Source organism: Camelus bactrianus, chromosome 10 (genome assembly GCF_048773025.1).
Source record: "Camelus bactrianus isolate YW-2024 breed Bactrian camel chromosome 10, ASM4877302v1, whole genome shotgun sequence".
In the NCBI taxonomy this organism is placed as follows: domain Eukaryota; kingdom Metazoa; phylum Chordata; class Mammalia; order Artiodactyla; family Camelidae; genus Camelus; species Camelus bactrianus.
Window position 1 is genome coordinate 59,066,187 of NC_133548.1, and position 26,109 is coordinate 59,092,295.

Consider the following 26,109-nt stretch of genomic DNA (forward strand, 5'->3'; position numbering starts at 1 on the left):
GGGCTCAGCATGCACGTCTAGCCGGTGGCCCTGGTGGTCCCTGGCTGCCCTCTCAGGGGATTTCTTTGTTCACAGTCCTCCTTGGACATTCCTGAGGTCTGTTTGGGGAGGACACCCTTCCTGGACCGCACAGCTTCAGCAGCTCCCGCGCTGCAGGCGTGGGTTTGGGGACTGCGATTGTACTAGGGGCGTGTATAGTCCAAGAAGAGTGTGTGGTAAGTAGAGGAACGAGTCTCAGATCCTTGAGAAACACTAAGATTTATTTAAGAGGTCAGCTAGAGAATGAGGAATCACTAAGGAACGCGGAGAAGGTAGGGACAAGAAGTCTGGAGAGAGGGAGAGAAGACGGCAGCATGGAACCAACGGAAGAGATTTTCAAGGAGGGACTGGCAACGTGTGAGAGCGAGATGAAAACGGAAGCGGCCGAGGAATCTGGCCTTGGACCTTCAGTTATGCTTTGACGCCTCTCACGGCAATGACCTTACTCTCCCTCAGTCTTGGGTGTGCGTATGTGTATTTCCACTTACGACGGTGCATCCTTTTTACCTTCCTGTGACACTTGGCCCTGATGGGCAGTCCCTCTCCTTTATGCTTTTCCCCCTTCAGCTTCTGGTATTAACTCTCTCCTTGTTTTCTCTCCTGGTCTTCCTCTCTGCCTGGCTCCCCCTCACCGTTCTCCCCAGAGCTGGGACCTCAGCCCACAGCTCTTTCTCTCCTGTGCCCCAGTTGCCATGACGTTCCCTCCTGACGATTCAGTTCCCTTGGTTATATTTCCAAATTCACTGATGCCTCCTGAGCCGCAGGCATGTTTTGGACATACCCACTTGGATGGCCCAGAAGTACCTCAGACTCACTGTATTAGGACCAAAAAACCCCATAGAATTTAAGAACACAAATTATTGCTTCTGTGAAATAAAATTCATATTTTATGGCAATACAAGAAAAATTTAAACATAAAAAATATTCTCTGCCTTTTGACCCTGTCTCCCAGCTGCTCTGCATTGTAGATCTGCATTGTGCACTGATCAAACCTCCCCGTTGGCAAAAGACCTGCTCAACCATACAGAGCAACGTTCTTTCAGTATCAGCAAGACAACTCCTTAAAAGGTAACATTACTTCTTGATCTTTAAGGGGTCACAATGCTGCTTAGATCTAGACTGTGTAAACTGTCAATAATATGTCATTTAATGCACAGTCCCTCTGTCTCAAAAAACTTACATAACTGGGCCTTGACTTGTAACAGATGGAACAACTCTGAGAGCTTTCTGAGATGATGTTCCTGGGTTACAATCCTCAAACTTGGCGCCAATAAAGTTTTTCATCTTTCTTTGATTGATTAATTTTTCATTGACATTTCCTATAACTGGGAAGTCCAAGATATGTAAATTGCAAATTTCGGGTGTGGCTGGAACCACAGTTTCAAGCTGGGTCCTCTGGGTGCTCCCTGCCCCTGGTTCTCTTTGTCACCGCGTCAGCGTCTGCTGCACCTTGACTTTCCTCTCTGACAAGCCTTCTTCACACAGTGGAGAGGTGGCCCTGGCAACCTTCACTCTCACGCTACCCATTTAGCAACCCCAGATGAATGATAATTTTAAACAATAGATCTGGAAGAAAAGTCTCCAGGAGATTATTGTTGTCCGCCTTGGGTCCCCCATTTCCTTTGGTTAGGATACAGTATCTGGCACAGATGAGTCCTGGGGAAGCCTCTGGGCAGGGCTGAGTGGAAGGATGATGTCAGGCCCCCACAGCCACACTGTGTGGGTTCGGCCCCCTTCCCTCCAGCTAAGCAATCATTTGTTGTTTCTCTGTGTCCTTAATGGCTCTTTTCTTAGTGAAAGCAAGTTCACGTCCCCAACGCACAGTGAGGCCAAACCATACTGAAACATCAGAGTTTGGAGCAGAGAAAGATTTATTGCAGGGCTGAGCAAGGGCAACAGGTGGCGTGTGCCCCCCAAACCCCGAACTCCCCCCAAATTTTCAACTGAGCATGTTTATAGGTCAGCTGAGAAAGAGGGTCTCAGAGTATGTGATCCACTGGAAACAATCCTGATTAGTTGACGGTGATCAATCATTAGGCAGAAGCAGCTCTGTGGGCTGCATGCTCATGATCATCAAGTAGTTAATGTTTCCATTTGGTGGTGGTTTTAGCATCTGAAAACTCAGGAAAGATGCATCAAATACAATTATCTAGGTACTTCAGAGAGGAGCTTCAGCAGAGGATATGGGGAAGGGGTCTGTCCTGGGAAGGCCCCATAGGGTCCCGCTCAGTTACAATTCGCCTCCTTTCCTCTGATCCTCCTCAATCTTGAAGAGAACAGGTGTTGGACAAGAAGCAGAATAATGCTTTGGATAGAGAGGTTAATCACAAACTCATTGGAGGAAGTTGGTTTCAAACTCTAATCCTGTTTCATCCTTCCCTAAATCTTTCAGGGAATGGTGTGACGACTCCTCTGGGTACCTACTGCCGAAACAGGATATAGTCCTACCTCAATTTACAGAATGGACACCAAGTTGAATTATTCCTGAGTTCCAAGTCCTGGATCCGAGTCTTGTATGATTAAGATCTCATTCCCTGAGGAATTCAGGAGCCTAAGCCTGAAAACCAGTCTGGACCTAGCACTTTGGGGGAGACATACAGCCAGGTATCTACTTTTACCTGAGGTTTTAACTTTGGATGTAGTTTTAACATATATATAACATAGCTATCAGCCACTACATGTCTCCTTTTGTCTGCTAACATCAGATCAAAAGCAATTAAAATTTAATAGTTATAAGAGGACATGAGACCTTGAGGTCATAAGGTTGTAGCTGCCATCTGCCAGCAGATACCGCTTTGAGAATCGCTGGTGGCATCCATGTGTGAGCGTGACTCAGCTCAGAAAATGAGAGTTCTCGACAACACAGGAATGTGTCTGAAATCACACCCACAATGGCTCCTAGATTTACCTCGGATGTCTGACCCACAGCTACTCCACTTTGAGTTTCAAAGTGCATCACCCTCCTCAATGGCCAAAGCAGATGTACAGTGCATGTGAAAAGGCCATAAAACAGGCAGCTCTGGTCAGTAAAGTTGAAGTCAAACCATGCATACATCAAAATGACTTCCCCATACCTTAGTACATGCAGATTTCCCCATCATTTCTCCTTTAGATTAAAAACCTTTCAAAAGAAGCTTTGATGATGAAACTATCTGTCACTCAATGCTGGGGTGGTAGCTCCTGCCCCAGGTTTAGATCATGTCCCTTGCTGCTAGGCCTCCTTTATCTTTGCCTAGTTATCCACGTTGGGGGAAACTAATTAGATATCGGAAACAGGATCAGAGGTATGTTAATGGGGAAACACTTTACAGGCCATATATTTTGTTACTTATACCCAGTTGTTACAAAAGCATTGTACAATAGGCTTGAATTAAGCACTGTTTTACATCATGAGTGGTGATACATAATTATACTCTACTCTGTGATAACTCCATTAGAGAATTCTCTTTCTGTTCTAAAAATTGGGAGCCATACTGATAGGGAGACAAATATTTGGGAAACAGTTTATTTAAAAAACAGATCAAGTGCTGTACACCAGAAATTGACACACAATGAAAACTGACTACACTTCAATAAAAAGGAAAAAAAAAATCAAAAGCCAGTAATATTTCAGATAAAACCAAAAAATTACAACCATCTTTATCAGTTCATTCAACCCATGTAATTAATCCTTTTACTAACAGCTTTATTAAACCAGAGACTATTAGATTTTAAAACGTTACCCAGCTCAGTATGATTTAAAAGAAACCTGTACTTTGTCAACAAATCCCTGTTATGAATCTTCTTGAAGATGAAGTTTTGCACAGCATTAGCTGAACTATGACAAAAACCTTAAAAACTCAAGGTAAAACATTTGATCACAATGTTTTTGATCAAGAAGCTTCATCTACTTGCTGTGACATACAGCATTCTAAGATAACCAGACTTATGACTGATAGCACTACACCGGGACATATCCAAAATTCAGAAGCTCTATGTAATTTCCAGAAAGTCTATTTTAATAACATGTATCCATACCGAATAATCTGAGGATGCTTATCACTCATTTGACAACGCTTCACATGTAATTTCACATACTAACCAACCAATCCTAGTTAAATATTTTTCTGAGTTGCCTCTGGGGTTCTCTGAAGCATCCGAATGTTAGCTGAAGTCAGAAGAACTCTAAGTAGAATATGATAGGAAGTTTGTCAAAAATACCAAAAAATTTCACAAAATCTGTTATCAGAAGCATTCTAAGAAAACTTGTTCTCTTAACAGAGAAGAACCAAACCTAGTCCTGTACCAGCTGCTTTAACAACAAAAGCCATTTACCTAAGTAAGTTTGATCTCAGCCCAACCACACACAGAACTCCTTTTTTAGGGCTCTCTTATTACAAACTTTCTACAATTTTCTGTATCCATATTAGTTTGTCCCCCCCCCCTTTTTTTTCCCATCTAGAAACAACCAGCTCTAGGACCAGATCATTTTCTTGACCCTTAATAGAATGTAATTGCAATTCCATTCTTCATATCATTAAAAAAAAAATTAAAACATATCCTACTTTCCTACTGTATACTGAAATAATAAAGGAACTATCTTAGTAGCTTAACATATTTAAATTAGAACCCTTAACTCGTAAAAAATCTTAATTTCTAGTGAATCTTTCAGTATCTTACTTTGTTTCAGAATGACCTTGCTACTCAAAAAACTTCCACCATTTAACCCAATTTAGCACAACTCTAAAATTTCAAGTCACCAAACATTTGGAGAGATCATTCCTAACTAGACATTAGTAAAACAAAATTATTTCCTGACGCAAAAGCTCTTCTCATTTGCATTTAATTTACTTATAAGAATTTCATCATTCCAAGTTAATTTTTTTCTTTCTGCTGACAAACTCTACAACAGAAACATGAACGTAGTGACCTTCAGTAAACCTAGATACAATAAGACATATCTGTATTGATTATACCAACAAGCTTAAGCTAGCTTTAATATCAGATATCAAGTTAGTATTGAATATTTCATAGATCACATGAACTTCAAATTTCTTCTCTCTAGCTTCTTTTACACTTACAAGTATTTAGTTTGTAAGCACTTACTTTTAAGTCAATTAATATGGCTTGCCCACAAGTTAATTTTTACATAAAGACAGAACCAGAGATCTCAGTTTTTCCATTTGAATTAAAAAAAATTTTTTTTTTCCTTGAGCCCAGGTAGATAATTTACATCTAAAAGACACAGAAAGAGAAATGAAAATTCCTCCTCTGCTTTTACCAAATCCAATAATCTTGGCTATTTTCTGAGATTTTTTTCCCCGCAATTCTGTCACTTCAGTTTAAAGAAATAACAGTAACAGACAATAATACATATATCATTCACCCACATTCACATGCCCACTGTCAGCAAAACCGGGAAGTGAGAGTAGGATTTGGACATAGGAACACACATACTTATACACACACACATACACCCCCCCAAGAGAAAAGCCTATTATTTTCTTTCATTTATAGGAGCATAGCTAGAGATCTCCCAGTTTTGCCAAAATACTTTGGCGGGGGGACTATAAGACGGAACACAGCTCTGATCATCCATACTTAATTATTAATGGCTAATGTTACCAAATATCAAGCGCATAACCACTCCAGGTGGTCCCTCTCAGTCACAGTTCCCTACGTTAGAGCAGGCAGAGAGCTAGATCTGAGCAGAGAAAGGGGGATGCAGGCTAAGTGGCAGAAACTGGGCAGAAAGGAGGGGCACAGGCCAAATGCAGGAAACCACATATCATGTAAGCACCAGGGGCCCCTGGGCAGAGTAAGCAAAGCAGGAACCTTTGGGCTGATGAGAGGTCACACATTTTAGGATAATGAGCCACCTGGAAGCTGACAAAGAAAGGCGGGTAAAGACAGGAATCTCCAGTGTCTGAATGTCACCTGTTGCTCATTATGCCCTCACTGCAATACAATTAGCCTGGCCGACTAGAAGTATCCACGTGCACCGACGCCATGACACTTCCAACACAAACTAAAGACAAAAATCTCTCCCCACTTTGGGAAGGTGGAGTTGGGGTAAAAATCAGGGATATGACCCCAAACCCTTCCCTCCCCAGTGAATATTCCGCCCATTTTTACATTCTATGTACCCCACCTGCCAAAGAAACTCAGGGCAGCTGCTCACTTGAGCCTGCCTGCTCTCCCCTGGAGTGTGTACTATCCATCCCTAAATAAACCCCCACTTTACATCAACGCAGGAGGGAATGATACCCTGGTGTCATCACACTCAAGGCCTGTTACTCACCAAAGATGTCTCAACTAGCCAATGCAAGTACCGATACACACACTAACAATATGGTCCCACTAACAAAAGATCTCCCGAAAGAGAGTGCCCCTCAGTGAGCCCAGAATAGTTCACTTTCCGGAAAGGAATCAGGCTAGGTGGAGTGGGTAGAATTTTCCCATCCTGCGCAAATCGGAGCGGCTCACCCCATAACAATACACACAAAAACACAAACAACAAATAAGCCATGGTCGCACAGAAAACCTGAGGCGGTCTAGTCTAAAATTTCCACTTCCATGCCCAGACAGAGGCCCCCTACAGATTGGTCCAGCTCTCGAAAGAGAACTGACCCAGACTGGCTCCCAGTGAGTCCAGAGCAGCTCACTTCCTGGAAGGGAATGAGCCCAGATGGAGTGGAGAGAAATCCCCCCCCCCCCCCGCGCGCGCCACGCTGGAGGAACTCACCCCAAGGTGACCCCGAATGTGGTCACAGTTCAGGACGTTTCTCCCTCCAAACAGACTCCATGGGGGCAGCCAGTACCTGTCAGGGGGAGTCCCTCCTGGTTCCCCGGAGTGAAGTGAGTCCTGGCAGCTACTGGAGACCCCGGGAAGCGGCTGCCTCTGGCCGGACTTGGGAGAAATGAGCAGCTTGTATCCAAAAAACGCTGAACTCCCTGCAAGTTTTCAGCTGAGCATTTCTGAAGGAACCTGAGGGAGGGAGGGGCGTCCCAGGGTATGTGATCAGCTGTGCACAATTCTCTGATTGATGGTGATCAATCCTTAGGCACCAGCGGGTCTGCGGGCTGCATGATCATGATCATCAAGTAGTTGATTTCTTCCATTTGGCGGTGTTTTTAACATCTGAAAAACCCAGGAAAGATGCATCAGATACAGTTGCCTAGGTACTTCAGAGAGGAGCTTCAGCAGAGGATATGGGGGAGGGGTCTCTCTGCAGAAGGCCGGATAGGGTCCTGCTTGGTGACACATTCACATTGCTGTTCCTGTGAATGTGATATTCCCTGTGCTGTAGTCTTGATTTTTTTTTGTAGCCATTTCCTACTCATCCTTTATACTCAGGGTGACTCCTCCTTTGGGAAAGCTCTGCATGACGTGATGGAACTCCTCGTGGAGATTCTCCGAGACCTTGGGACTTGATCATAGTGTTACCCTGGCACTTATCCATACTCTATCCCAGCACTTATCGTACAGTTCTGTAATCTTTGGTTTCATGCTTGTCTTCCCCCTGTTCTGTGAGATATTCAGAGTCGGAATAACCTCTTTAACTGTGCGTTCATAGTGCCAAGTCCAGCTCTAATGTGTGTTGAATTGATTTGAATCAGTGGTTGAAATTCAACAAAGTAATGGCACACAGCAGTAAATGACCACATCACAATTGTTAAGGAAGACTTGTACCACTGGCCCAGACAGTGAGGGCCTTCTAGGACAAGTGCCACCACTTCAGAGCCCATATAATGGCTGGGAAGAGAATGGATATTAGAGTCAGACAGACCTGGTTTCACATTATGCCTCCACTTCTTACTACCCCTTTAACCAAGGGAAGTTCCTTAGTTATCTGAGCTGTGGTTCTTTATTTGTAAAATGGGGATAAGAAACATCTACTTCTTAAGTTGTTGCCAGATTAAGTGAAAGAAAGCCTATGTGAACAGCCTAGTGTTACACAGGTCCAGCACACAGTATCACCCCTGTACTTCTGCTTTCAGTACTGACCATCCTTCTTGGGGTGGTTCCAGTTATAGCTGTCCTGTTGTCCTGTTGTAATTATTAGCAGTCACTCTTTTACTCTAAACAGCATCCTGGTTAAGATGATGTATTATATGGTCATCCTATTAACGAATCCTGACATGCCATCCAATATGCTGCCAGCGGTAGAGAGCTGACTTCCGCTAAAATGACACCTGGGAGCCACAATCCCAAATGAGACAGCTTAAAGCATTGGGGGTAAAGGCAACTGAAAGCCATACCCCCAAGGCAGGTGCATCCTGTACACAGCAGAGACCTCTGCAGCCATCTCGGCACTTAGGTGCACTGGCTGGTGGCATACCAGCCAGTCAGTGGCATTCAGAGCCTTGGTTTTCCTAAATGAGACAGAGAGAGTGGCCACTTTTTGGCTTTAAAAGACAGACTTCACTTACTTTTCTCTAAACCTCACCCTTCAGAGCCTGAACTGTCTGCTGGATGTTTCCTGCTTCAGAGCCAAGTTTACCTCCACTCAGAGCTCCATCTGGAGTCTCCTGGTCTGTATTTTTATTTCTGTAACAGCACTTAGTATGAAAAGACTATTTGACTCTAAATGAAGTACCCTTCTCTAAATGCAATTTTAGCATTGATTGCTGTCCTAGACTCTGAGCTCTTCAAGGATGGGGACCATGTCTTGCTGCCATTGTGTCTCTGTCATCTACAAGTGCCTGCACAGTGGGTGTTTGACAGGTGTGTATTTAGTGGATGGATAATGAACAGGAATGAGACAGCCAAACCCGTCCTTGGCATTGAGTACATCTGCCAGACTGGAGCGGGCTCTGCCACTCTTCCATGGCCCCTGAGGATGTAGGGGCTGGATTCATTCGGAAGCAGGCCCCGGAAATGCGTGACCTCGGTTTGAGATGTCTCAGTGACTTGGTAAAGACTACCTTTGGTTTATTGCATGGGGTTGGCCACCGCTGCCAGAACCAAACTGTTATTTGCCCAAGAGATCTTCCTGGGGAAAATCAATATTTATTAGCAGTTGTTTTAAAAGAAAAGCTGATGACATCATTTTCTCACCTCTCCTGATGGTACAGAGGCAGAGGCTTCAGAGAGAGAAACTTGAATGAGTGAGGGGAGGATTGAAAGGGTGTCTGAATGAACGAAGCAGGAAGGAGAGTCATTCATCCACACACACATAATTCACATGTCTGATCGGTTGTGATTCAACAGCTCACAGTACCAAAAAGGGTGATTCTCAGGGTGATCCCTCAGACACCCGCCTCTGCCAAGTGCCCCCGTGCCTGCAAACAGCTGCCCCTGGGGTATGACGTCTCTTCCTCTCTAGTCTCCCAGAGCCCTTCAAGAGCCTCTTCTTGGCAGAACTGACCGAGAACCATACCGGAAAGGGACTCTGGGAAAAGCAGCTCCAGGCTTTTCCCCTGACAAGTCAGACAGTCTGACTCTATACATAGTCCACATGGACCTATATTTGTTCACTCATTCATTCAATGAATAGTTAATGAAGACCTGCTATATCTCAGTCTGCGCTTCTACTGGTTAAATTTCTCTAAGACTTGAGCACAGGTTTGTACCTTCTAATTCTTTTTCTATCTTCTATAGTATATGGCACAATTCTGGACACACAAGGAGGTGTGTGCTGTTAGCCTGTTAACTGACCTTAAACATGGCTAGCCTGGTATTTCCAATGGAAGAGGGTGAAGTGAGAAAAATCACTCACATGTGTCTGTATAGATAGATATTTAATGTGAGTATGTTGTGTATACCTTAGTATTGTAAAGGCAGAACATGCTCATTAAAGATAATTTGAAAAAAACTACATAATTTAAAATGTTTTAATTACTTTTAGTTCATTATTTAGCAAAATTATTATTTTACAAAGTAATCATTTGCCAACATTTTTATTTTCCTTCAGTTATTTTTTTTCTTTTAGACAGTATTATTACTTTATATCTTTTTCCTTAATATTATATTATAATTATTTTAATGTTAGTATATTTTAAAAATTTTAATAGCTTAGGAGCAGTCAATTGAATAGATTTGTCATTGTTTAATCACCCACCTACTGCTGGAAGTTTAGATTGTTTCCAGTGTCAGGTATTGTGTAAGCCTTTGTTTTCCTTTGGTTGGTAGGTTGGATCCTGGTGAGTCTGGGTTTGTATCCTCTCCTTCCTCCCTCTCCCAGCCCTTGATATGACCAAAAGGGTTGGAGGGTGTTGTTGGCTCAGGACTGTTAGTACCCATGTGAGTAGCTCTCCCAGTTTGTTGGCCAGAATGAACATCACTGGCCTCCAGGGACCCCTGCTTTAGTGCAGAGGAAGGAATCCATCCTGGATGCCAAAGAGGAAACCTGGCTTCTAGGCCTGGTTGTGAGTTAACTGCTGTGTGACAATGGGCATGTGTCCTCACCTCTCTGAGCCCATTTTCCCTCATTTGAGAGAATGACCACTTAGTCTACGGACCTCACTAGCTCAGTTGCTCTTTAGATTAATTTCATCTCTGAACTGCCCTGGTATGATGAACTGCTGGGCTACTCTCCTTCCATTCTGAGTGGTCAGCACTTTTCCTCTTGGGATGGGGGATCTCAGCTCAGGGGTTGAGATCCCTTATCCCCACCTCCCTGCCTTTGCCCTCGCTGGCTGCTTCTTTCTTCCACCTGCATTGCCTTTCTTCCCAGCTCAGAGATGATGTCTGCACAGTGACCAGCTCAGGGTGCCCACTTTGCTTTCCTTTCTCCTCCTCAGTACAAAGTACAGCTCAAATCTTCCCTCTTTGAAGAATGTCCTCTAACTGGGCTGCCGCAGGCGTGTCCTGGTCCCCACGGCAGCCCTAACCACGCTGTGAACCTGCTGCCGTCGCCCCGACTGACTGTGAGTTCCTCCTGGCACACACCAAGCCTCACTGCTCTGTAGCAAGGTGTTAGTGACTGTGTGGAATAAAGGAATAAAAGTGCACCACCCAGAGAACGCTTGCTTTAAGCAGACGGGTCTGGAGCTGGCAGAAATAAGCACAAGCCATCCTCAACTGAAAAAACAGGAAAGCAACTTGGGGAGGTTTCCTTTGTTGCCCTGGTTGGAGCAGGATGCACATTTTTAGTGCTGAGAGTTCCAAACTGAAGACTTTTACTTTATCAGCATATCCGTTTCCAGCATCCCTTTAAATGCTAATTAGAGTCTCTCCCCAGGGATATTTGGCGGATTCCACTTCACTCTGAATAATTTTCATCCTCTTTGTGCAGAGAGGTGGGGATGGAGTGAGGGTGTTACCTGGATGCCTCTCGAGTCCCCTGTTCTACACTCAAAGTTGTCTCATTTCCTCTCCCTCCACCTGCCGCCTCTACAGCTCTGAGAAGAGCCCAGTCCTGGCGCGCCTCCCTGTGCGAACGAACGTGGAGGCAGAAATAAAACTGGCTCATTTAACCGCCAGGACCACCTTTTTGGGTAGGTTTTATCATCCCCATTTTCACAGATGAGGAATCCAAGACACAGAGACCTTTATTAACTTGCCCAAGTCAGAGATTAAATGGCAGAGGCTGTGCAAACACAAGGCTGGGTCCAAATGGGGGGCTTCTCAGGGGCAGCTTCTGTGCAGAATAATCCTTACACATTCTAATCCATTTATTCTGTGAACCCTCACAAAACCCCAGGAGGCAGCTGACTAGCCCCATTTTGCAGTAAGAGGAAGAAACTGGGGCACAAGATGGAAAGCAGCTGTGCAAGGCCACAGGGCTACGAAATGGCTTCACCCTCCTCCGCGTCTGACTTGGGACCCTCTTTCTGCCTGTGCCTCTTCCTCCTCTGCCTGGTGTCCTCACTCACCCAAAGGCAAGAGCTGCATTCAGGTCATTATGCGGTGCAGCTCAGTGAGTATTTGTCCCAGTGGGAATGATGTGGGACAGCCTGCAGCCGGTCACTCAGGCCCCAGTGGGGTGGGCTGGGGGGGGTCTCTGTGGAGTTGGAATCTTGCAAGCAGGAAATTTCTGTCAATGAGCCCGAGTCTCTGGTCTTAGGGACAGGGCACACCTTCTCCCCAAGTAGTTCTAGAGGCTCTAGTTGAATAAACTTTCCCTGTGTGACCACATCTCCCACGTCCTAGTGCTTGTGAAGAAGGACATTCAGATTACTCTCCTGGACAACACTAACGCCTCCTAACTGGCCGCCCAGAGCCTCTCTCGCCTCCCTCCAGCCCACTCACCACGCAAAAGTCAGAATAAACAATAAAAATGGTGAAGCTGAGGATGCCACTCACTGCCTGGAAACACCTTCATGGTTTCCCATTGCTCTTAAGATAATGGCCAAATCCTTAACTTGACCATCGCATAGGAGCACTTGTCTGCCCTCAATCCAGCCACATTGGTGTTCCTTGGTTTGCTCTTTTCCACCTTGGGACCTTTTGTTCTTGGTAGTCCTTTATTCTAAAATATTCTCCATGCTATGCCAGGCTCAATTCTCATCTTTTAAATCTTGGCTTCAATGTCCCTTCCTCAGAGAACCATCGCCAACTCATCTCCACCTCCTCTTGTAGCATTTCCCTTTCATGAGATTTACCATCACGTATCACCAGTTTTTTATTAGTGGAAGCAGTGTTTCAGTGTTGATCCCTCACTGGCATGGAGGCTCCCTTGTGGGGCAGGGGCCCCCTGTCCTGGATTCCCAGCACCCAGCACCCTACAATATGTACATAGTAGACCTCTGACAGATAATTGTTGAATAAAGGGTGTTAAGGAGTGGGCTATTCTTACCTTGGAAGCTACTTCCTGCAGACACTTGAATTTTCCAAACCTGATTTTTCAGAAGCTTTTCTTGAAAACTTCATCCAAATGAAGTTGTCCTTACATTCGGAACATCATGGGCTATGGGGAACAGACAACTGCAGAGAATTTCTGCTCATAATTAAATTGTAGCTGATGAAATAAGTGACACGTTGATCGGTCTCCCTGCTCGTGTATTTGGGACTGTGTGTTGCATACTAATTGCTAGCCTAAATCAATTCAAGTCCTTTGGGAAAAAGCTCTTCCCCTCTTTAAAGCAGAGGTAAGAAAAAACGCTTAGAGAGTCACGGATGGCAGCTGGGCTCTGGCAGAGACTGGAAGGGACAGAAGGGCGGGAACTTTCAGGTCCCGTAGCTCTGTTTTCACCAGTCACAGCTGAAGGGGAGGCGGATGAGTCAGATCTGGGTTTTGAGGCCTTAATCAACTCGGACTGTGGAAATGTGCCTCACAGTCCACTGCGACGCTTCTCAGCCCTTAGAAGAGGCAAATAACAAGAAAACCATTGGACTTTAGGCATTTAGTCTAAAAAATCAGCAGCTCTAAGCTGCCCTGTGGTTAGTACATCTTTAGTGCAGTTTTCTTTCTTCTTCTGCAAATTTAGGATTAGCTGGGGAGAATGGATGTTGGTAATGAGGATCCGGAGGTCTCAAAGCATGCTTAGAGCTCTGGGAATGGCTTGATTGCAGGCAGACGGCTCTTACTGAGGCAGGAAAGTAAAATCCAAATCAAGATTCCTGAAAATTTTACATTTTTTTTTAATACAAATTGCTGTCTCAGTCATTCCAGAAATCTCTATTCAGTTTATTACACAAGGGGTCCCAGACACAGCGTCTGTCCTTGAGGCCTGCGCCTGGTGAAGAGAGAAGCGAGTGCTCTAGACAAGGCACAATGATGGGCTTGGCGGGGCTGGGATAAAACATCCCCCTGCTACTGCACAGGTGTGTCTCCTGCAGCAGCTGGGCTTTAGCGGGTTGTCTCCTGATATAAGCAGTCAATTTAATCTATAGTAAGAGGTCCTGTACATAAAGTGAGAGCTCTCTGAAGATATTCTCACTGCCAGTCACCTGGGGAGGAGGCAGGGTTCTCAGATGGAAAAGTGAACCTTGTAAAGTATCAGGCAGGAGGGATGGAGAAGTCCTGTTTTGCTCAGGGCCTCTTTTGCTTTTACTTTTAAGACCCTAATATGCCTAGACTCACCTGGGAGTGCTTACCATGTGTCAGGTACTGGGCTGAGTTTCTTCATACAGGACTCCCAGCCTTAAAATGGAAGCTGTGATTATGTCCATTTTTACAGAAGGGTAGGCTGAGACTCTGAGAGATGAAGTTTTATAATGAGTAAGGGAGATGGTGCTGGGCTTCGAAACAAGGAATGTTTTAATGCACAGCCTGCACCTTTATCTGTGGAGCTATTATGCATTCTGGGTGGTGGGTCTGAAACAGTGATATGCCGGTAACTGTTTAATGGACTAGCTCTGGAAGAAAAAAAAAGAAAAAAAACCCAAAAAAACCTTGATTTTTTTGCTCATCTCTGTGTAGTAAACATTCCCATCATGGCCAATTTGAAGCCACCAAACTGAAGACAGTGAACAGGGAGGTGGGAAGAGATGCACCCAGTTGAGCCAATTCCGGCACACCTGGGGACTGAAATCACTTACACCGCAGAAGCAGCTAGAAACTTCTACAGGCGTGAAGTCCACATGCTGTGGAGAATAAAGCCTGTAATACTGAGCTGAGTGAAACCTTGAGAACTGGTTTATTCTGTAACATAGTGCTCTCTTTCTTCTTTTGTTTTCCAGAAGATTTACTGATTCCCTGAATGAAGGCCTCTCCTTGCTCAGCTGTACCACAGAACATTTAGGAGAAGGGGGAAGCCCCCCCTCGGCGACCCCCACCAGTCTCGAGGGGAGGCGGCAGAGATGCTTAGTGAGACCTCCCCAAGGGCGGGGGGAATGTGGGCGGTAGCGCTGTGGCCGCCCCGCCTCTCAGGAAAGCCTTCTTCCGTTTGATTATTTCAGGGAGGTGGTCATCTTCCTCTAAAGAAGCTTTGAAATGTTCTCAGAGGTAACTGAGCTCTAGCCCCATTCTTTTCTCTCATTGTCTGAGGTCACCTCTTGACCTTTAACCCCAAGGTCATCCTCACCCTTGTTTTCCGGTGACTGTCAGCTTCCCCTCAACTGGGTGACTTTTGGACCACCTGTATCAGAATCACCTGGAGTGCCTGCCCAAATGCGGACTTCAGGCCCAGGAAGCTACGTTTAAGCAGCTCTCCAGTTGATGGTTATGTTCAGTGTTGCACAGCCAGTTCTCTCGGCCGTATTTTCTAACATGTCTCCAGCAGAACCAGAGGTAATAGCACATTGATAGGCATTATGTTAAAAAAAAAAAAAAAGAAAGAAAAGAAAAGAAAGAGGCCTTGATGGCAGGGGTCTGCAAAGAGCTAAACATTGAGTGGTGGCCTATTTCTGTATGGTCCTTGAGCTCAGAAGGGCTTTTGCCTTTTTAAAGCACACACACACACACAAACAAAAACAAAAGAAACTTGACTGTAGGAAGGCTTGGCACCGTCAGTAAGCTAATGTGCACTGGGGCTCTTCGAGAGGGTGGATAGCATTTCCCAATCGTGTCTGAACACAGAATTCCTCCTTTCTTCATTTTTATCTTTTTATAAAGCATATTGCAGAAGCAGTGTTCTGTGGAATATGCTCTGAGAAACACTGTTCTAAATAAATTAATTCCAATTCAAATTTGGCAATCAAGTTCCCCTGAATCTTTCATTGTGCTCTTTTCCTTTATCTTGGTCAGGAGTGTGGTTCCTTCTCCTGACTCCATGGATTCGGTCCATTCTTCCAGGCTTTTTCGCCAACTCTTCTCTTTCCCACCTGCCATCTCCTACATCAGTCACACTCTTTCCCTTTCAGAACTCTTAGAGCGCTTAGTGTGTGTTCAGTAAAGCCATGGCTTTCTGAAGCTCCGTGGAAATAAAGGATTCTAGAAAACAGTATTTTTTGGCTATCTGAGGGGATACTATTTTTGGCAAGAAAACATTATTTAACCTAATTCTTTGGGACAGGGAACTTTTGAACCATACTGAATTCACTAATTGAACATAATTTTATTTTCATGACATGGTGATGGAAAGATGAGAAAAATCATGTTTCCAGCTCAGTTACACCACTAATGAGATGGGAGGCCTGAGAAGTCATTTTTCAACCCTGGCCTCTGAGAAAATGAGGTTATTGGCCTCGATGTTCTTTAAGGTTCCTCCAAGTTCTGACATTCTGTGATGTTCTGGGATTACAGTTTCAGGAAAGGAAATGGGATGAGGCAAGTGCACTCAAGTTTCTATTAATTTACATCTGATGATTTCTTCCTAGCCACACCCATCAGTTCCTATTGCTAAATTGTGGTAACCATACAGATTTAAGAAACATTCTAATTGATACTTAATTCTACTTGGTGAACAAAACTCAAATTTTTGCACAGCGACAGATTAGGAATCAAAGATTTTCTTAATACTATTAGGTGGATTTTGTTTTTCATGAGTGAGTCTGGCAAGGCTTTGATCATGGACTTGGACAGAATGTTGGTATTTTTATGCCTCTGAGAAAGCCCCAGCTGTCTCAGACACTCTGAGGTCTCACAAATCTGACTTGATCTCTCTTAATTTATTTCCCAGATAAAGCTATTGACTGTGGGAGAGTTGCTTTTCACTTTACAGGAAGGTCACGAACTTCACTTTTGTGGATTTCTACTTAAGTTGATGCCACTGGCATGCAGACTTCAGCTAGGCTTTTACTGTGCTTCCAGATCCTTCCATCATCTCTGACTTCCCAGTGAATTCCCAAGAGCCCGTCCCAACAGTTCCATTTTCTCCTCAAGTTTCAACCCATCCATCCTTCTCAGCCCAGCAAAAGCCTGCACTTCTCTTCTCCATCTCAAAGCTCCAGAAGCACTCAATGACTCTTCCTTTCCTCATTCACTCATTCAGTCAACATTTCTTGAATGTTCAATCTGTATGAATCGGCCAGAGTCCTTCCCCTTGGAGGTACTTCCAGTCTGGTGGGGAGTTAGAAAAAATAAACACACCAATAAACGTGTCTCTTACAAGTCTTTGAATACCAGAGAAGGAGCATGTACTTTGCTTGAATGGAAGAGTCAGGAAAACTTCCCAGAGGTGATCTGTGAGTCGTGTCTGAGAGGATGAGTCAGAGTTCAACAGGAGACAGTTGGGTGTCCGGTGCTCCAGGTGGCGGGAACAATATGTGCAAGGCCACGAAGGCAGGACAAAGTGTGACAGGATGAGAGTGAGGGGGCTGGAGAGGAGGGCATGGGGCCGTGTTGGGAGAGGAGCTGGAAAAGCTGGTAGGGGCTCCATGGTCTGGGAGGAAGAAGTGTCTTTCTTCATCTGTGCTCCCAACTCCACTCCCTTTGGCCTTTCTTCAGCAGGTTTTTAGAAAATTTTCTTGTATATATGTATTTTTTATTGAAATCTAGTCAGTTTACAATGTTGTGTCAGTCTCTGGTGTACAGCACAGTGCTTCCATCTTACATGCACTTACACATACTCATTTTCATATTCTTTTTCATAAGTTACCAGATATTGAATATAGTTCCCTATGCAATACAGCATGAACTTGTTGTTTATCTATTTTTATATATAGTAATTAGTATCTGCAAATCTCGAACTCCCAGTTTATCCCTTCCCACCCCTTTTCCCTGCTGGTAACTATAAGTTTGTTCTCAATGTCTGTGAGTCTGTTTCTGTTTTGTAAATAAGTTCATTTGTCTTTTTTTTTTTCTTTTTTAATTCCACATATAAGTGAAATCATGTGGTATTTTTCTTTTTCTTTCTGGCTTACTTCACTTAGAATGACAATCTCCAGGTCCAGCCATGTTGCTGCAAATGGCATTATTTTTCAATTTTCTATGGCTGAGTAGGATTTCATTGTATAAATATACCACAACTTCTTTATCCAGTCATCTGTTGATGGACATTTAGGTTGTTTCCATCTCTTGGCTATTGCAAATAGTGCTGCTATGAACACTGGGGTGCATGTATATTTTTGCATTAAGGTTCCCTCTGGATCTATGCCCAGGAGTGGGATTGCTAGATCATATGGTAAGTCTCCAGCATCTTGCTTCAACAATGCCCATTTTGAGTTCCCTTTCATATCTTATCTTTCAGCTCAGAGAGGCTCAAATCTTATCTTTCTTCAACACACACACCCACACACACCAATTTCCCCCTACTCTGCTTTAAGCTTGCCCCTCATGCCCTTAGTACCTAGTTTCACGTTCTTGAGAGAGTAGTTTGTCTCACTTTCTTTACTTCTTCGCCTCCACGTCTCTCCATCCTGTTGCAATCTGGCTTGAGAAAAAAATGAGAAGAGTGATCTAAAACCTGTGAGTCAATTTTTTGTTCACCCCACTGTGAATGTTAAAGAATGCCATTTTATTTTCTTCTTTACTTATTTGCAGCTCATGTAGGCTCAATTCCTCTCTGAATATATTTTAATTTGCTTAAAACAAGACGTCCTCTTTTCTCTGCACAATTATGTAAAGCCAATGGCTTATCTTTAATTCCAAGGTCATGGGGATGCCCATTTTGATGCTGAAACAGGAATCTATTTTCCTTTATCACTCAGAGGAGAAACATGCACTAATGGGAACACAGAAGAAGAACACGAGAGCTGATTCCCACTGTCGGGGAAATGCCATGAGGGCTAGGTGTGCCTGTCTGGGCAGAGGTCATTTCTACCATTCCAGTAATTTCACAAATATTTGATGGGTGTTACTATGTGCCAGGCACTGGGGACACTGAGATGCAAGTTGTATTTCCTGAATTCATGGTTTCACAGTTTGGGGAGACAGACCAAAATGTCACAGGTTACAGTTCGGCAGTTTAGTAGGGGCCAGGAGGAAAAGGGCAGAGAACACCTAGTGAAAGGAGCATGTGAGGCAGCCTTGGATGGGCAAAGCGTCTTAGAGGACAAATAGAAGCCCACCAGGCAGCTGAGGGAGGAAAGCTCTTTTAGGCAGAGGAAACAGACTAAGAGAAGAGATACATGAGAAAGTGGTGCATCCAGGGAACTACAGCTGGTTTTACTGCTTGTTGTGGCTGAAACTTAGGGTAGAGTTGTAGATGCTTAAATGCTGTATAATGAAGACCTTGAGGTCCATGCGTAAGGTGCTGGATTTTATCCTTCAGTAAGAGGAGCCACTGAGGGGTGTTAATCGGGGCAGTACTATGACTAGGAATGTCTGTTACTGATCACAGCAAGACATCCTTTCCCTACTTTCCCTTTGATATCTCTCCCTGACCTTCCTACTCAGATTCTTGTTCTTTGTTTCAATACCTTCATTCATTCTTCCCCTCTCTCCCAACCCCACCCGAACTTGCCATTCTTCTTGGTTCTCTTATTCAATGACCAGGTTCTGCCGCCCCTCCTTTTCTAGTCCAGAAACCTCCCTTCCTCATCTCCCCACGTCTAGTTTTGTGATTCTGAATCTTTCCTAATACTGTTCATTTCCTCCTCTCCATCTCCCGGACAGATTTTCTGACTTGGCTTTAGCTCTCACCATTCCTTTCCTGAGTTAATGCCTCCCCTACTGAATGGATCCCTTGGCCTCAGACATCCTTCGTAACTTGGCTAGTGTAAGCCCTGTGCAAGGGGAATCTGATCATCTTGTGTCCCTGGTTAAAATCACCACTCTGCAGAAAGCAGACTCCCACAGCCTCTGCGAGTGGGCTGACAGGGATCATTGATCCCAGGTAGGGAGACAGTCAGACCCAATCTCCCAGGAAACTGGAAATGGACTTCAGAACCAGAAGCCAGTCTCTATGGGTACCTGAACTGAGCACTGAGAAGAAAACAGAACCTGGGCAACCATGTTTAGCCTGTTTACAAGTGGAAAAGAAAAGCTGCTCTGCAGAGATGTGCAGAGGGAAGAGGGGATGGTCCCAAAGAGAAGGGGTCTCCGTGATGGGTGTGTCTATGGCCTGGTTTGGAGGGTGTGTTCAGTTCCTGGCACCAAGTCTTCCTGGAGCTGGTCTGCACGTCCTGCCTTTGAGTTCATACTGATACTTCTCTTCATCCCAAAAGTGTAACATTTGCTTAACGTTGCTCAAGGAAGTTCTGTTTCTTACAACAAAAACCTTTTAAAAGGGAGACTAATGGAACCCAATAAACATTTAGGCCTCTCTGACCTTTGTTTAGATCTGTGGTTTCTTCATGTCCATCGTTTGCTCAAGAGAGCACAGATTCAGGTGCTGCCTTGAGTTAAATCAAAGTCTGACACACTATCCATCGTGCTTTTACCCCTCTGGGATCACCCAGAACTGAATCTCGTAACTCAGGACGAGCTTTTAACATGCCTGGGGCTCTTTTTCATCATAAACGGATGGCTGTTACTGCCATACAGAGCTGTTAATGTTGTCAGGGGCTTTGGACATTTCCATGGAAATCACAATTTCCCAGAACCTTGGATGTTTATTCATTCAAGATTAATCTAATGTTTTATTTGACAGAACTGTGTTTTGCATTGGAGATACAAGAAAAATGAAATGCAGTCCCTAACCCACAGGACTCTTAGACTTTTAGGGGGTAGATAAAAGTTTTAAAATGCTTGAATTACTGATGATGAAACTGAGGCCTAAAATAGGAGATGTGACTTAATTAAAGACTTACTGGTAATTTCTTTTCTTTCCATGCTGAATATGTATGCTGTTTGGGCACTGAATTATTCTACATCTTTTGGCCCAATTGGAATGGCAACGGTGGAAAATTAGAGGCTTGCATTAGTGACTTCAAAGAGAATGTGGATCCAGCATTCTTGGAAATTATATAAGTATTAAGATTGCCAGGCATTAGATCTACTTTTGGAAATAACCAATTGAGTTTTATGAGGTCATTCAACTTAGTGAAAATGAAAAAAAATAGATGCAAAATACTTTCAACATTGCCTATCAGTTGATTTCTGGTAACAGTGAAATGCAATAACTAGGTCAACAACAATGTGGTATCAATTTAGGGAGGCCACATGAGGCTATTATACTTGTTATCCTGAACCCATGGATTTTTGTAAAGTCTAGACAAAGGATATTCCAAAATGGAAGCACAGAGTCAATCAAAAGGGGTCGATACATCAGAGCGGTATCTTAAAAGCCCTGATACCAGCTAGGCTGGACAGCAGATAGCCCGGGATGAAAGACAGGAAGAAGGCGTTCTGAAAGTGTATCAAGTGTATATTAAAACGTGTAACAAAAACATGGTGACACTGGTGGCAGGGTTACCTATGCCTTGTATGGAAAGGACTGTCTTGGGGAGCTCAGCCTAGGTGGAGAAATAAAATTGGCCTTGAGAAGAGGCAAGGTCAAGGTGGAAAGAAAACTGGCTGTGTCACACGGAAGGAGGCAATGAGCAGGTGCGCATTGTGTAGGAAAAGGAGCAAGAAAGTTAGTGATGTCAAGAGCTAGTCACAGAATTACTCAGGGCTGAATCTGGGCGTTCAGTATGCCCAGGTAGGCTGGACTTAAAGAACCTCCCTGGGTTGGTTGGAGTTTCTAGGTCTTAACATTAGAAAGGGCTAGGAAAGACATTTTTTTTTTAAAGAAAGTACATAATAAGGTCATACCGATATTTAAAATTCAAATATGGACACTCCTTTTAATTTCATTTGAACATTGTTTTATAATTTTATAAAACTTCTACATGGCTTGAAATCCAAATTATGAAACAAGGAATATAGAGAAAAGTTTATCTTCTAATTCTGTTCCTGCCCTGTTCCCTTCTCCCCATTTTATTTATTTTATAATTTATTCTTCTACTTTTTTAAAATATAAAAATATATACACTCAATCCTCTTTATTCACAGACTTCATATTTGCAAATGTCAGGGATAAATCCATATGTAATTTTGCTAGACAATGCCAAATTCCCTTACCTACGAGTCGTATTATTTTGTTCTCCCACCAGCAGAAAAGCACCCATTCCTCCATAACCTCAATCAAAGGTTTCTCATCAAACTTTTGAAAGTTTTCCAATCGACAAGTGAGAAAGAAAATCTCAGAAATCTCGGTCTAGTTTTAATTTGCATTTGTCTTATGATCTTATGTGTGAGGTTGAGTGTCTTCATGTATTTAAAGTCCACTTGCTTTTGTTGTTGCTGTTGTTGTCCGTATCTTTAGCACTGGGGGTTTATTTCAAGGATACAGGGGGAAACTAGAAAGACTGCACAACCAGGACTGTGGAGACCTGGAACATTGTCACCACATATAATTCAGCAACATCATGAGTCTGTCAGCAGCTCTGAACACCAACAGCGATGTCTTCTGAACTCATGACACAGCAACTCCATCTCAACCAACTTCTGTCTCTTTCATTCCTCACTCATTTCCCTTTCTCTTCTCCCGTTTTTACTTTTAGCTTACTCATGGTTTTTACTTACTCATGAGTCATGCTACCACATGGCTTCTGCCTTTTCTCTTTGCCTCTCTCTGCTTCTGCCAAGCCTACTCTCTGCTCACTTTTTTTGCACATCGGACATGAAATTTCTCCAAGAGTAGACTTTGTAGGTTGGATTAGCCAATAACCATTAAGTATAAAGTACCTTTGTTGAGCTATGCTTTTGAACCAGGCTGCTGGCCAATCTATATACATAGTTATCTTTGGGTCAGGTGTTCATCCTCAGTTCAGGAGGTCAGGCTTAGAGCCTGAGGTTGTAGGACACAAAGCATGGAAACCTAGGGGTAAGGATGTTCTCAGAAGAAAGATGTGTGCAAGGTTTCTCGTGGGTTTGCTTGGATATCCATAAGAAACAGTAAGAAGAAGAGTATTACAGAAGTAACATGTTCATTTTACAGATGAGGAAATTGAGACTTAAGAGACATTTAGTAACTTTCCCAAAGTCACATGGCTTGCTGGAATCAAACCCTTGTGTTTCAGAGCCAAGATTCAGTCCTAGGAGTTGAGTACAGAACATTTTGTTCCTATTGTACTGACTCTTGCATGGACTCTGCTGGTGTTTTGACTTTGTTTTAACCTTGAGTGTATTTAACTCCACATTAAAAAAAATATATTATATACTAGGATTATGCCTTAGTGATAAATGTCTATTGAAAAAATATTGTTCTTTTGGAGAACACTGCAGTAATCCAATTTATTTCCTTGATTAATTTTTTATACCCTGCAGTTTAACCAGTTCTAGTTTTATTTTACCAATGTTGATATGAATTAATTCTTTCTGTGTTTATTTTATAATAAACTTTGATGTAGCCATTAGTTTTTGTTACTGTCATTTGTTTTGCTACTGAAAAATTTTATTGATTATAGTTTCTTTTCACCTTTTTCCCTCTTTGGCCTTTATACTTATGACATTCAACTTTCCCAGATAAAATCTTTTTAGATGTGAAATTCACAAGATTTGATTCTTTTGCTAGTTTTACTGAGTGTGGTTTTTAGCTTTTGACAGTATTATTTTTTATAGTTGTTGATTTTTTTTTAAAACAGATTTTTTCCCTCAGGTCATTTTTTTTTCTTTTGGCACTTTATAGTATGCCCCATAATGCATGATTCTTCAGTTAGTTTTTGCCTATAACAAATTTTAGCCTGTAAAATTTTCATGGTTGTCAGTTTCATTGCTGTATTTTGTGGTAATTCTATCAGTAATCCTTATTATGAATTGCAGATCAAAGTTCTGAAAATTTGTATTGCTTTCTTGAGGTAGAGCAAAGGATACCTAAAGGACAAAGGCGTAAAATTATTACACATAGCCAGGAGTTTGGATTCTATAGACAGTGCCCTTTCTTTTCAACCTCAGATACCTCCCCGATACCTGGTAGTTTTTCTTTCTTTCAGGAGGGTTTGGGGCTATCAGGCCAAGGACCAGGCCTTTTGCCCTGCGAGGAGGAGCGATCACTCTGAATTTGTGCGCTTAAGTGTTGGAAAAAAAACACGTAAATAAAACAGCTCCCCAGGCCCTACTTACCTCTGACAGGCGGACAAGCTGTTCCTTTCTCAGCCTTGGCTCCCAAGGTCTCCAGGCTGCGTTGGGGCTGTGACTGGGCCCGGACCTTTCATCCTCCTCTGGATCCGTCCAAGTTCCCCCAGGCCTGGAAGGCCTCCCAGGCTTGTCTCCAGTTCCCCTACAGAGCAAGCCTCCCTGTAGGCCTTGTTGTCTGACCTGCAGGGGCCACATGTCAATGAAAGCACTGGGAAGTCACAGTCCGTTGTCTCCCTAATGCCTCTAACGTCAACCCTCCAAGCTATTGCATTCGGTTCAATCCAGGCCATGGTTGTTACAGCCAGGATGTCCACTGGGATTTTTAATATTAATAAGACTATAGAAACATGGCTGAGAACTAGACAAAACAAAAAACAACCTTAAACTTGCAGTCAATTTTTTTTTATGAACCGAGCGTCAAATTCCACGATGCTAGCTTTGGCGTTCTCTGGAGATAAGGTGTTCCATGACCCTGCCCTTAACTGACCCGCCCTGCCTGTATGTTTACTGGGTTCTACTCAGCAGGAGGCCAACGTATAACACTCCTACTGATGTCCCACGTGATCAGCCTGAGGGACTCATGGATGGCCAACATTTATTGTAAAACAAAGCATTTTTCTCCTTCCCATTATGTATGGAAACATGGTATTTAATGTGTTGATTATGAAAAAAATCAACAGAAATTTGTTGGCTGGGACTTTCACAGCCTGCTTTCTGAAACTTTTGATTTCTTTCCAAACTACTTCTGATCTCAGCCCAAACTCTCTTGCTCTGTATCTGGACTCGGTCCTTAGCACTCCCTCTCAGATACTGATGTTGGCTTTACCCTTAGCAACCACTCGGATTATCCCACTGGGTTGTGGGTGTGGGACGGTTTCTGGTAAAGGCCTCTCATACTTCTGTCTGGCTCCTGGAACCCTCTGAGGGCTTGCCTCAGACTTTAAATGGGAACCAGAGAGGATGAGAGGGCTGTTTACCACTTAGCTATCTCTCCGCTTTCCACTAAGGGTTCTTGTGGACCTTAGTGTATACACACGTGACCAGGTGTGTATTTTTCTGAATTCCACAGCTTCCTGGAGAACTGGAGATGGGCTCTGGGGCAGACCTGGCTTTACAGCTATTCTCTGTGATACTGAGCAAGTTACTCTGAGTTTCTGTCCTTTCATCCTTAAAGAAAGAAAATTGTTCATGTGGATAAAACAAATGCAGGTGTTAGGTGCCCGGCAAGCAGCAGGCGCTCAGGAAGAGTTTGCTAGCCTGTGCTCCCAGAATGCATTCGATGTGACTCATCTTTACTTCCCACAGGCATGCATGATTCTGGGATTGCTTTGAGCCTGGCGTAGTGATGCTGGGGCTGACTGTACACTGAATTCTTCTATCCAGATCAGGTCCTGAAGGGAGATGGGTGTGCACTATGAGCCATGTGGACTCCCTCTTTAGAAACTTGAGTGAGTCCTCTAGGTTTTTAAAATGTTCTAATTAACTTTCTTTCTGCCTCTGAAAGAGAAAGGTGTTGGGGTTTGTCTCTGAGGGCAGAGACAACACCATGAAGAAGGAAAAGCATTGGCTTTGTGTCCTGGCTCTGTCACTTTCTAACAGTGTGATCCTGGGTAAGGGTTAGACCTCTTTTGTTTTCTCACCTGCAAAATGGGTATAAATCAGGAGAAGTTCCAGGTTCTGTGTGGGCTAAAACTTGTACAATTTGGGGGTCCTGTTTAAGAAAAAGAACACAAAATCATGAATACAAAATTAGTTATAAAGTTTACATTTAGAATGAGAAAAGAAATCACCATAAACTACAAGTTAAAAAAATAAAAAATACCATAAGCATCATACAATTTAGAAAACTAATATATATCATTACTTAACTACATGGCGTACCTCAATAATATATTTTTCTTACTTTTTGGCTAATTACTGTCTGATTATCTTCCTACAGAACACTGATGTTGTAATATCTTTGTCTATAGAGAGAACAGGAAGATGCTGCACTCTTTCCCCTTGCATGCTGATTAAAATTACCAAGAGTATTGAGAGGTTTTTTTTTTAGCTCCACTAATATTGTATAAATTTTTAGAATTGTCAGTCTGGGAGAACTGTCAAGTTTAAAAAAATATGTGTATATAAGTTTTATTCAAGTATTCTCATATAGCACTTGTATTAAATGCTCTGTGAAATGGCATATTCTTTCATCAGTTTGTCATTGTCAGTGTGTCAACCAGCAAAAAATGTTTCAATGCATTTATATGATTCCCTCCTCTTCATTAATTAGATTATCAAATAATCCAAGAACTTATTTATTATTTCTATTTGGAAT

The 26,109-nt window shown here is 43.2% G+C and overlaps 1 long non-coding RNA gene across 1 annotated transcript; it reads right to left on the reverse strand.

Annotated features, from left to right (window-relative positions):
• Window positions 1-6,711: 6,711 nt before the first annotated feature.
• LOC141578979 (uncharacterized) lies at window positions 6,712-24,155 on the reverse strand. The gene is made up of 3 exons (XR_012509884.1): window positions 23,778-24,155; window positions 18,076-18,155; window positions 6,712-7,159 (listed from the first exon to the last, which is right to left on the reverse strand). It is a non-coding gene; the product is annotated as an uncharacterized LOC141578979 (long non-coding RNA).
• Between the last annotated feature and the right edge of the window lie 1,954 nt (window positions 24,156-26,109).